The following is a 10,000-nucleotide window of genomic DNA, read 5'->3' as shown; positions in this document are numbered from 1 at the left end:
CTTGCTACCTGTGTGTATGTGTACATAGTCCTGTGTGTGGTTGTGTGTGTGTGCATGGCTGTGTATGTGTGTGTGTGTGTGTGTGTGTGTGTGTGCGTACATAGTCCTGTATGTGGTTGCATGTGTGTGCAGTGTGTGTGTGCGTACATAGTCCTGTATGTGGTTGCATGTGTGTGCAGTGTGTGTGTGTGCGTACATGCAGTAGAAAATTAGAGGGAGTGAAGAAGATGCGTCTAGCACCTTGCTGATGCCAACCTGGCATGTTGGATTCAATATGGCATTGTCTAGATAGATGGCTGTATATTTGAGAGAGAGAGAGAGAGAGAGAGAGACCATTGCAATCTCCAGGACGGGACATTCCCACAGACCCTGTCAGCATGGAAACGGTTTGAGGTGTGAAGACTGATGAAGCTTGAATCAACAAACGAATGTTACTGTGTGAATTAAAATACTGTTTTGATTTGGTTTGAAATTTGCGATTGTCTTTATTGCATTGTTTTCTGATTGATGTATTCTAAAGTGCCAGCAGCATAACACCCTGCAGCCCACTGCTGACTTGCCTCTGAAGATAGGAAGAGTTGGTCCAGTAGGAGATACGCCGGTCTGATAAAATATCCCAATGCCCCAGGGCAGTGATTGGGGACATTGCCCTGAGTAAAGTGCTGTCATTCCGATGGAACGTTGAACAGATGTCTCTCTCTGTGGTCACTAAAGATCCGATGGCACATATCATAAGAGTAGGGGTGTCCTGATTACATTCCCAATCTGGCCCTCATACCATCACGGCCACCTAATCATCTTCAGCTTCCAATTGGCTCATTCATCTCCCCTGTAACTATGCCTCAGGTCGTTGCTGTAAATGACATGTGCTCAGTCAATGTAACTGGTGAAATAAATACATTAAAAAGCGTCTGGATGTAAATTGTATGTTGGGTTTCTTGGTAATCAGGCTGTTGTTTGGTCGGCACTCCTACACCATTCAAATGGAGTTGATTAGATTAGAATCTGGGTGTGTTGTTCCTGCATTTTATTTTCACATGGAAAGTGCAAAGAAAAGTTCATTCAGGTTGGGGGGGGATAAATGTTACAATGGGCAAAACGAGTGACGTAAGCGACTTGAGGTCGGGGGGGGATAAATGTTACAATGGGCAAAACGAGTGACGTAAGCGACTTGAGGTCGCGGGGGGGGATAAATGTTACAATGGGCAAAACGAGTGACGTAAGCGACTTGAGGTCGCGGGGCGGGGACGACTTGAGCGTGGTCACGTTGATCGCCGGTGCCAAGCGTGGCGGTTTCACCCTCTCAGAAATGGACGGCCTCCTGGGCTTTTCACCTACGACAGCGTCTCGGGTTTATCACTTAAGGGCCTATAGCAGTTATCCACATGATGATGGACTGAGATGAATGTAGTTTATTATTATCAAACGCAATTTCAACCTCGTCTATGTTCAGTGGGGAAGCCAAGGGTTTTAAAGCTACGATAAAGCTACGATAAAGCTACGATTGCACTGTGTTTTACCAGCGTTTAACAAGGCAGTTTGTATTCATAAAGGCCTAACAGAGAGAGCTTTCCACCGATGCACCTTTTCAATAACTCACAAACATCGCTGCTTCGCCTGAACTCTTCTGAAGGGGCTTCTGGAACCATAATGTACTGAACTTGGATCAGGTCCCCCCATGTCTATATAATCATATTCATTCTGGACTAAAAAAATAAAAACTGATCCTGGACCAGCACTCCTACTCTGAGACAAAGTGTGACCTCTGACCTGTCCTTGAAGAAGCGTCGTAAGCCGAAGGCCACCAGCTTGAAGACGGACTCCAGGACGAAGATGAGGGTGAAGATGTAGTTGCAGATCTTCAGCGCCTCGTCCAACTCCTGGAGAGCGAGAGGGAGGGGGAGGGAGGGAGGGAGGGAGGGAGGGAGGGAGGGAGGGAGGGAGGGAGGGAGGGAGGGAGGGAGGGAGGGAGGGAGAGGGAGGGAGGGAGGGAGGAATGGAAGGAGAGGGATGGAAGGAGAGGAAGGGGGAGGAGTTGGAACGAGGATTAGTATTACAATATTCCATAGGTTGCAGTTATTATAGTCTCTCTCCTCTGACGTCCCACTCTCCCAGAATAACCCATTTCCCAGAGTAATATTCTCCAAACCACCATCCCACTCTCTCCCTCTCCTCTACCTCCCCTCTCCCTCTCCTTCTCTCTGAAAAGGCTAACAGTATGAAAGTGTCTTGGAGCCTGGGGGAATTAACGATGCCCTTCTCTCTTTTCCAAGTAGGCATATAGTTAGACGATCAGACAACTAACTCTACAGGGATTTACTGACTCATCTGGCCACCCACTCCTCCTTACCCTCATCTCTCTCTCTGTTTCTCTCTACCACCCTCATCTATCTGTCACTCTCTCTACCACCCTCATATCTCTCTCTGTTTCTCTCTACCACCATCATCCCTCTCTCTGTCTCTCTCCATCTCTGTCTCTCTCTCTCTCTGTCTCTCTCTCTACCACCCTCATCTCTCTCCCCTCTCTCTCTGTCTCTACCACCCTCATATCTCTCTCTCTCTCTCTCTCTCTCTCTCTCTACCACCCTCATCTCTAGCTGTCTCTCTCTACCACCCTCATCTCTCTCTCTCTCTCTCTCTCTCTCTCTCTCTACCACCCTCATCTCTCTCTCTCTCTCTCTCTGTCTCTCTCTCTACCACCCTCATCTCTCTCTCTGTTTCTCTCTCTCTCTGTCTCTGCCACGCTCATCTCTCTCTCTCTGTCTCTACCACCCTCATCTCTCTCTCTCTCTCTCTACCACCCTCATCTCTCTCTCTGTTTCTCTGTCTCTACCACCCTCATCTCTCTCAGTCTCTCTACCACCCTCATCTCTCTCTCTCTCTACCACCCTCATCTCACTCTCTCTCTCTCTCTCTCTCTCTCTCTGTCTCTACCACGCTCATCTCTCTCGCTCTCTCTTTACCACCCTCATCTCTCTCTCTCTCTCTACCACCCTCGTCTCTCTCTCTCTCTGTCTCTCTCTCTCTACCACCCTCATCTCTCTCTCTCTCTCTCTCTCTGTCTCTCTCTCTACCACCCTCATCTCTCTCCCTCTCTCTCTCTCTGTCTCTACCACCCTCAACTCTCTCTGTCTCTCTCTACCACCCTCATCTCTCTCGCTCTCTCTCTCTCTCTCTACCACCCTCATCTCTCTCTCTCTCTCCCTCTGTCCCTACCACCCTCATCTCTCTCTATCTCTCTCTACCACCCTCATCTCTCTCTCTCTCTCTCTACCACCCTCATCTCTCTCTCTCTGTCTCTCTCTCTACCACCCTCATCTCTCTCTCTCTGTCTCTCTCTCTCTGTCTCTACCACCCTCATCTCTCTCTGTCTCTCTCTACCACCCTCATCTCTCTCTCTCTACCACCCTCATCTATCTCTCTCTCTCTCTCTCTCACTCTCTCTCTCTCTCTCTCTCTCTCTGTGTCTCTCTCTACCACCCTCATCGAGTTTTTCTCACGAATCACCGTGCGACTGATCTGATAATAAACCATTACAATTGTTCGAGTCATAATTTGTGTGGGAGTTAAGTTCATGTTTTTCTCATTTGCGTTTGTGCTGCCAAACAAACTACAAATCCCAGAGCAATGATCTTGGACCATGTGGAATGAGTACTGGACGAGTAGCCACCTTGGTGCGTGCTGTCCGAGATGCCATGGCGATAACTAACGGACTACAAATGAACAAAGAAACCATAATTTCTCAGGTCCTACCTTGGGCTGTTGGTAGTGTTCCATCGCCATAGTGATGACGTTGAGTCCGATGACAACGGTAATGAAGAGATCCAGATACTGGGAGGTACACATGTTGTGGATGAGGAGACGTGTGGGGAGTAATCCGAGTAGTAAGGCTTACTCTGAGCTTCTGTTGGAAGGGGGAATAAGAGAGGGGAGGTCGGGAGGTAGGCAGGGGGGTCATAAGGTGAGATAGGGAGTAGTGTACTGGACATATTGGAGAGAAAGGTGTCGAGAGGTGGACACCAGCAGCCCACAGGTCTCAAGAGAGAGAGTATAGAGTCAGTTAAAGGAAAGCATAGAGCATACACACCCATACTGACATATACCATCACAACATTACAGAAGAGAAGCAGAAAACACGCGAGAGAGAGAGAGATGGAGAGAACAAGGGAGAGAGAGATGAGATGGAGAGAAAACAAGGGAGAGAGAGAGAGATGGAGAGAAAACAAGGGAGAGAGAGAGAGATGGAGAGAAAACAAGGGAGAGAGAGATGGAGAGAAAACAAGGGAGAGAGAGAGAGATGGAGAGAAAGCAAGGGAGAGAGAGAGATGGAGAGAAAACAAGGAGAGAGAGAGATGGAGAGAGAGATGGAGAGAAAACAAGGGGAGAGAGAGAGAGATGGAGAGAAAGCAAGGGAGAGAGAGAGATGGAGAGAAAACAAGGGAGAGAGAGAGAGATGGAGAGAACAAGGAGAGAGAGAGAGATGGAGAGAAAACCTTGAGAGAGAGATGGAGAGAAAACAAGGGAGAGAGAGAGATGGAGAGAAAGCAAAGAGAGAGAGAGATGGAGAGAAGCACAGTGTTGCCGGGTCTAGCTCCCTGCTCCCCTGTGGCTGCCAAGCATGACTAATAAAATCAGAGCGGCTCTCCTCTGATCAATAAAGATTCAAATGGACATCTCCCTGAGAGAGCATGGTAGGAAATAAACATCCTCGCCACTGCCCAAAGAGTTGTGTGTGTGTGTGTGCGTGTGTGTGTGTGTGTGTGTGCGTGCGTGCGTGCGCACTTGTGTGTGTGTGCTTGAAGAGACTGGAGTTGGGAAGAAGGGAGGTTATTTTGGTGCATTGTGAGGCAGCAGGGAGCTGGTAATGAATGGTTAATTTATGCTCTCTATCTCTATCCCTCTCTCCCTCTCTCTCTCTCTCTCTCTCTCCCTCTCTCTCTCTCCCTCTCTCTCTCTCTCTCTCCCTCTCTCTCTCTCTCTCTCCCTCTCTCTCTCTCCCTCTCTCTCTCCCCCTCTCTCTCTCGCTCTCTCTCTCCCTCTCTCTCTCTCTCTCTCTCTCCTCTCTCTCTCTCTCCCTCCCTCTCTCTCTCCCTCTCTCTCCCTCTATCTCTCTCTCTCTCTCTCTCTCTCTCTCTCTCTCTCTCTCTCTCTCATCTTCAGGCATCTCTCCCTCTTTAATTTTTCTTCCTTCTTTCTCATACACTATAACAACAAAAAGGACAGTTCAGTATATCTTAGAACATCACGTACATGTTTCATACCCGTTTATCACTTCTCCTCATTTTATCCATCCATCTTCAAAGGGAAGAGGAATAAGAGGGGAGAGGAGGGAGTCTCCCTATCAGTCTCTGTCCTCATCCCTCTTTCATCAGTGAAAGAGAGAGAGGACATATGAGGGGAGAGGACAGAACAGCATGGGCCTGCAAACACACACACATGTGCACAGCCTGATTCCCTCAGGTGCTGTTCAGCTCTCCCTCATCCCAAACCTCAGGTGCTGTTCAGCTCTCCCTCATCCCAAACCTCAGGTGCTGTTCAGGTCTCCCTCATCCTAAACCTCAGGTGCTGTTCAGCTCTCCCTCATCCTAAACCTACTTGAGTGTGAGGCATTCTCTCATTTGGTGTCTACCTGGTTCATTGCTTTGTCGTACATGTATTGTACAACACGCAGACCCATTACACTATATACTAGTGCAGTTAACCCACTGGTGCAAACGTTGTGGCAGTGAAATGTCATGGGAAACGGCTAAGCTGCTGCAGTTCTGCTGCAGGGCCTAGCACTTTATTTTATCGGGCCGCGCTAGAGGGTCGATAGATGGAATTAAGGGCACAGTTCATTGAGCATCCGTTGCTGTACCTTGGGAGGACTGTTGACATAATGTATTAGACACTTCAGTGGCTGACTGTGTTTTCGTAAAGCAATCGACAGCAGTCTTGTAAATGCCCAATTCTCATAGGTTGAAAACCCTACACAAAGAAGAAGGAGAGAGCGATAATGAGAGAGATGGACCTTGTGTAAGTACTGCCCTGAGAGAGGGAGCGGTAGAACGAGAAATAGGGGTGAGGGGGGGGGAGAGAACCTTTTCCTTTTGGCTCAGGCCCAGCTCTGCCACAGGGGAGAGAAATGAAGGGAGAGAGGAGAGGTGAGGTGAGAGTAGAGAGGGCCAAATTACACTTCTGCTACCCCAACATTCTCTTTCTGGATGGAGAAAGAACTGAGCAGCACTTAGAGGGAGAATTGATTTTACGGGTACAGACTGACACTGTGATGTCATGCCAAACCAATGAGTCAAGACAACGTCTGTATCTGTATTAGCTTTCGCCAAATCAGCCTGAAAGACTTTTAAAAGTGTGTGTTTGTCTGTTTGTATGTTGTGTTTGTCTGTTTGTATGTTGTGTTTGTCTGTTTGTATGTTGTGTTTGTCTGTTTGTATGTTGTGTTTGTCTGTTTGTATGTATGTTGTGTTTGTCTGTTTGTATGTATGTTGTGTTTGTCTGTTTGTATGTTGTGTTTGTCTGTTTGTATGTTGTGTTTGTCTGTTTGTATGTTGTGTTTGTCTGTTTGTATGTTGTGTTTGTCTGTTTGTATGTATGTTGTGTTTGTCTGTTTGTATGTATGTTGTGTTTGTCTGTTTTTGTATGTTGTGTTTGTCTGTTTGTATGTATGTTGTGTTTGTCTGTTTGTATGTTGTGTTTGTCTGTTTGTATGTTGTGTTTGTCTGTTTGTATGTATGTTGTGTTTGTCTGTTTGTATGTTGTGTTTGTCTGTTTGTATGTTGTGTTTGTCTGTTTGTATGTATGTTGTGTTTGTCTGTTTGTATGTATGTTGTGTTTGTCTGTTTGTATGTATGTTGTGTTTGTCTGTTTGTATGTTGTGTTTGTCTGTTTGTATGTATGTTGTGTTTGTCTGTTTGTATGTATGTTGTGTTTGTCTGTTTGTATGTATGTTGTGTTTGTCTGTTTGTATGTATGTTGTGTTTGTCTGTTTGTATGTATGTTGTGTTTGTCTGTTTGTATGTTGTGTTTGTCTGTTTGTATGTATGTTGTGTTTGTCTGTTTGTATGTATGTTGTGTTTGTCTGTTTGTATGTTGTGTTTGTCTGTTTGTATGTTGTGTTTGTCTGTTTGTATGTATGTTGTGTTTGTCTGTTTGTATGTTGTGTTTGTCTCTTTGTATGTATGTTGTGTTTGTCTGTTTGTATGTTGTGTTTGTCTCTTTGTATGTATGTTGTGTTTGTCTGTTTGTATGTATGTTGTGTTTGTCTCTTTGTATGTATGTTGTGTTTGTCTCTTTGTATGTATGTTGTGTTTGTCTCTTTGTATGTATGTTGTGTTTGTCTCTTTGTATGTTGTGTTTGTCTGTTTGTATGTTGTGTTTGTCTGTTTGTATGTTGTGTTTGTCTGTTTGTATGTATGTTGTGTTTGTCTGTTTGTATGTTGTGTTTGTCTGTTTGTATGTTGTGTTTGTCTGTTTGTATGTTGTGTTTGTCTGTTTGTATGTATGTTGTGTTTGTCTGTTTGTATGTTGTGTTTGTCTGTTTGTATGTTGTGTTTGTCTGTTTGTATGTTGTGTTTGTCTCTTTGTATGTTGTGTTTGTCTGTTTGTATGTATGTTGTGTTTGTCTGTTTGTATGTTGTGTTTGTCTGTTTGTATGTTGTGTTTGTCTCTTTGTATGTTGTGTTTGTCTGTTTGTATGTTGTGTTTGTCTGTTTGTATGTTGTGTTTGTCTGTTTGTATGTATGTTGTGTTTGTCTGTTTGTATGTATGTTGTGTTTGTCTGTTTGTATGTTGTGTTTGTCTGTTTGTATGTTGTGTTTGTCTGTTTGTATGTATGTTGTGTTTGTCTGTTTGTATGTTGTGTTTGTCTCTTTGTATGTATGTTGTGTTTGTCTGTTTGTATGTTGTGTTTGTCTCTTTGTATGTATGTTGTGTTTGTCTGTTTGTATGTATGTTGTGTTTGTCTCTTTGTATGTATGTTGTGTTTGTCTCTTTGTATGTATGTTGTGTTTGTCTCTTTGTATGTATGTTGTGTTTGTCTCTTTGTATGTTGTGTTTGTCTGTTTGTATGTTGTGTTTGTCTGTTTGTATGTTGTGTTTGTCTGTTTGTATGTATGTTGTGTTTGTCTGTTTGTATGTTGTGTTTGTCTGTTTGTATGTTGTGTTTGTCTGTTTGTATGTTGTGTTTGTCTGTTTGTATGTATGTTGTGTTTGTCTGTTTGTATGTTGTGTTTGTCTGTTTGTATGTTGTGTTTGTCTGTTTGTATGTTGTGTTTGTCTCTTTGTATGTTGTGTTTGTCTGTTTGTATGTATGTTGTGTTTGTCTGTTTGTATGTTGTGTTTGTCTGTTTGTATGTTGTGTTTGTCTCTTTGTATGTTGTGTTTGTCTGTTTGTATGTATGTTGTGTTTGTCTGTTTGTATGTTGTGTTTGTCTGTTTGTATGTTGTGTTTGTCTCTTTGTATGTTGTGTTTGTCTCTTTGTATGTATGTTGTGTTTGTCTCTTTGTATGTTATGTTTGTCTCTTTGTATGTTGTGTTTGTCTGTTTGTATGTTGTGTTTGTCTCTTTGTATGTATGTTGTGTTTGTCTGTTTGTATGTATGTTGTGTTTGTCTGTTTGTATGTATGTTGTGTTTGTCTCTTTGTATGTATGTTGTGGTTGTCTCTTTGTATGTATGTTGTGTTTGTCTCTTTGTATGTATGTTGTGTTTGTCTCTTTGTATGTTGTGTTTGTCTGTTTGTATGTTGTGTTTGTCTGTTTGTATGTTGTGTTTGTCTGTTTGTATGTATGTTGTGTTTGTCTGTTTGTATGTTGTGTTTGTCTCTTTGTATGTATGTTGTGTTTGTCTGTTTGTATGTTGTGTTTGTCTCTTTGTATGTATGTTGTGTTTGTCTGTTTGTATGTATGTTGTGTTTGTCTCTTTGTATGTATGTTGTGTTTGTCTCTTTGTATGTATGTTGTGTTTGTCTCTTTGTATGTATGTTGTGTTTGTCTCTTTGTATGTTGTGTTTGTCTGTTTGTATGTTGTGTTTGTCTGTTTGTATGTTGTGTTTGTCTGTTTGTATGTATGTTGTGTTTGTCTCTTTGTATGTTGTGTTTGTCTGTTTGTATGTTGTGTTTGTCTCTTTGTATGTATGTTGTGTTTGTCTGTTTGTATGTATGTTGTGTTTGTCTGTTTGTATGTATGTTGTGTTTGTCTCTTTGTATGTATGTTGTGTTTGTCTCTTTGTATGTATGTTGTGTTTGTCTCTTTGTATGTATGTTGTGTTTGTCTCTTTGTATGTTGTGTTTGTCTGTTTGTATGTTGTGTTTGTCTCTTTGTATGTATGTTGTGTTTGTCTGTTTGTATGTATGTTGTGTTTGTCTGTTTGTATGTATGTTGTGTTTGTCTCTTTGTATGTATGTTGTGTTTGTCTCTTTGTATGTATGTTGTGTTTGTCTCTTTGTATGTATGTTGTGTTTGTCTCTTTGTATGTTGTGTTTGTCTCTTTGTATGTATGTTGTGTTTGTCTCTTTGTATGTATGTTGTGTTTGTCTCTTTGTATGTTGTGTTTGTCTCTTTGTATGTATGTTGTGTTTGTCTCTTTGTATGTTGTGTTTGTCTCTTTGTATGTATGTTGTGTTTGTCTCTTTGTATGTTGTGTTTGTCTCTTTGTATGTATGTTGTGTTTGTCTCTTTGTATGTTGTGTTTGTCTCTTTGTATGTATGTTGTGTTTGTCTCTTTGTATGTTGTGTTTGTCTCTTTGTATGTATGTTGTGTTTGTCTCTTTGTATGTATGTTGTGTTTGTCTCTTTGTATGTATGTTGTGTTTGTCTGTTTGTATGTATGTTGTGTTTGTCTCTTTGTATGTATGTTGTGTTTGTCTCTTTGTATGTATGTTGTGTTTGTCTCTTTGTATGTATGTTGTGTTTGTCTGTTTGTATGTATGTTGTGTTTGTCTCTTTGTATGTATGTTGTGTTTGTCTCTTTGTATGTATGTTGTGTTTGTCTCTTTTTGTAT

The 10,000-nt window shown here is 42.6% G+C and overlaps 1 pseudogene; it reads right to left on the bottom strand.

Moving 5' to 3' along the window:
* Positions 1–10,000, bottom strand: part of LOC112242036 — a 102,764-nt pseudogene that overhangs the window by 27,873 nt on the left and 64,891 nt on the right.

Source organism: Oncorhynchus tshawytscha, linkage group LG24 (assembly GCF_018296145.1).
Source record: "Oncorhynchus tshawytscha isolate Ot180627B linkage group LG24, Otsh_v2.0, whole genome shotgun sequence".
NCBI lineage: Eukaryota > Metazoa > Chordata > Actinopteri > Salmoniformes > Salmonidae > Oncorhynchus > Oncorhynchus tshawytscha.
This window is presented reverse-complemented; position numbering and strand designations above follow the sequence as displayed.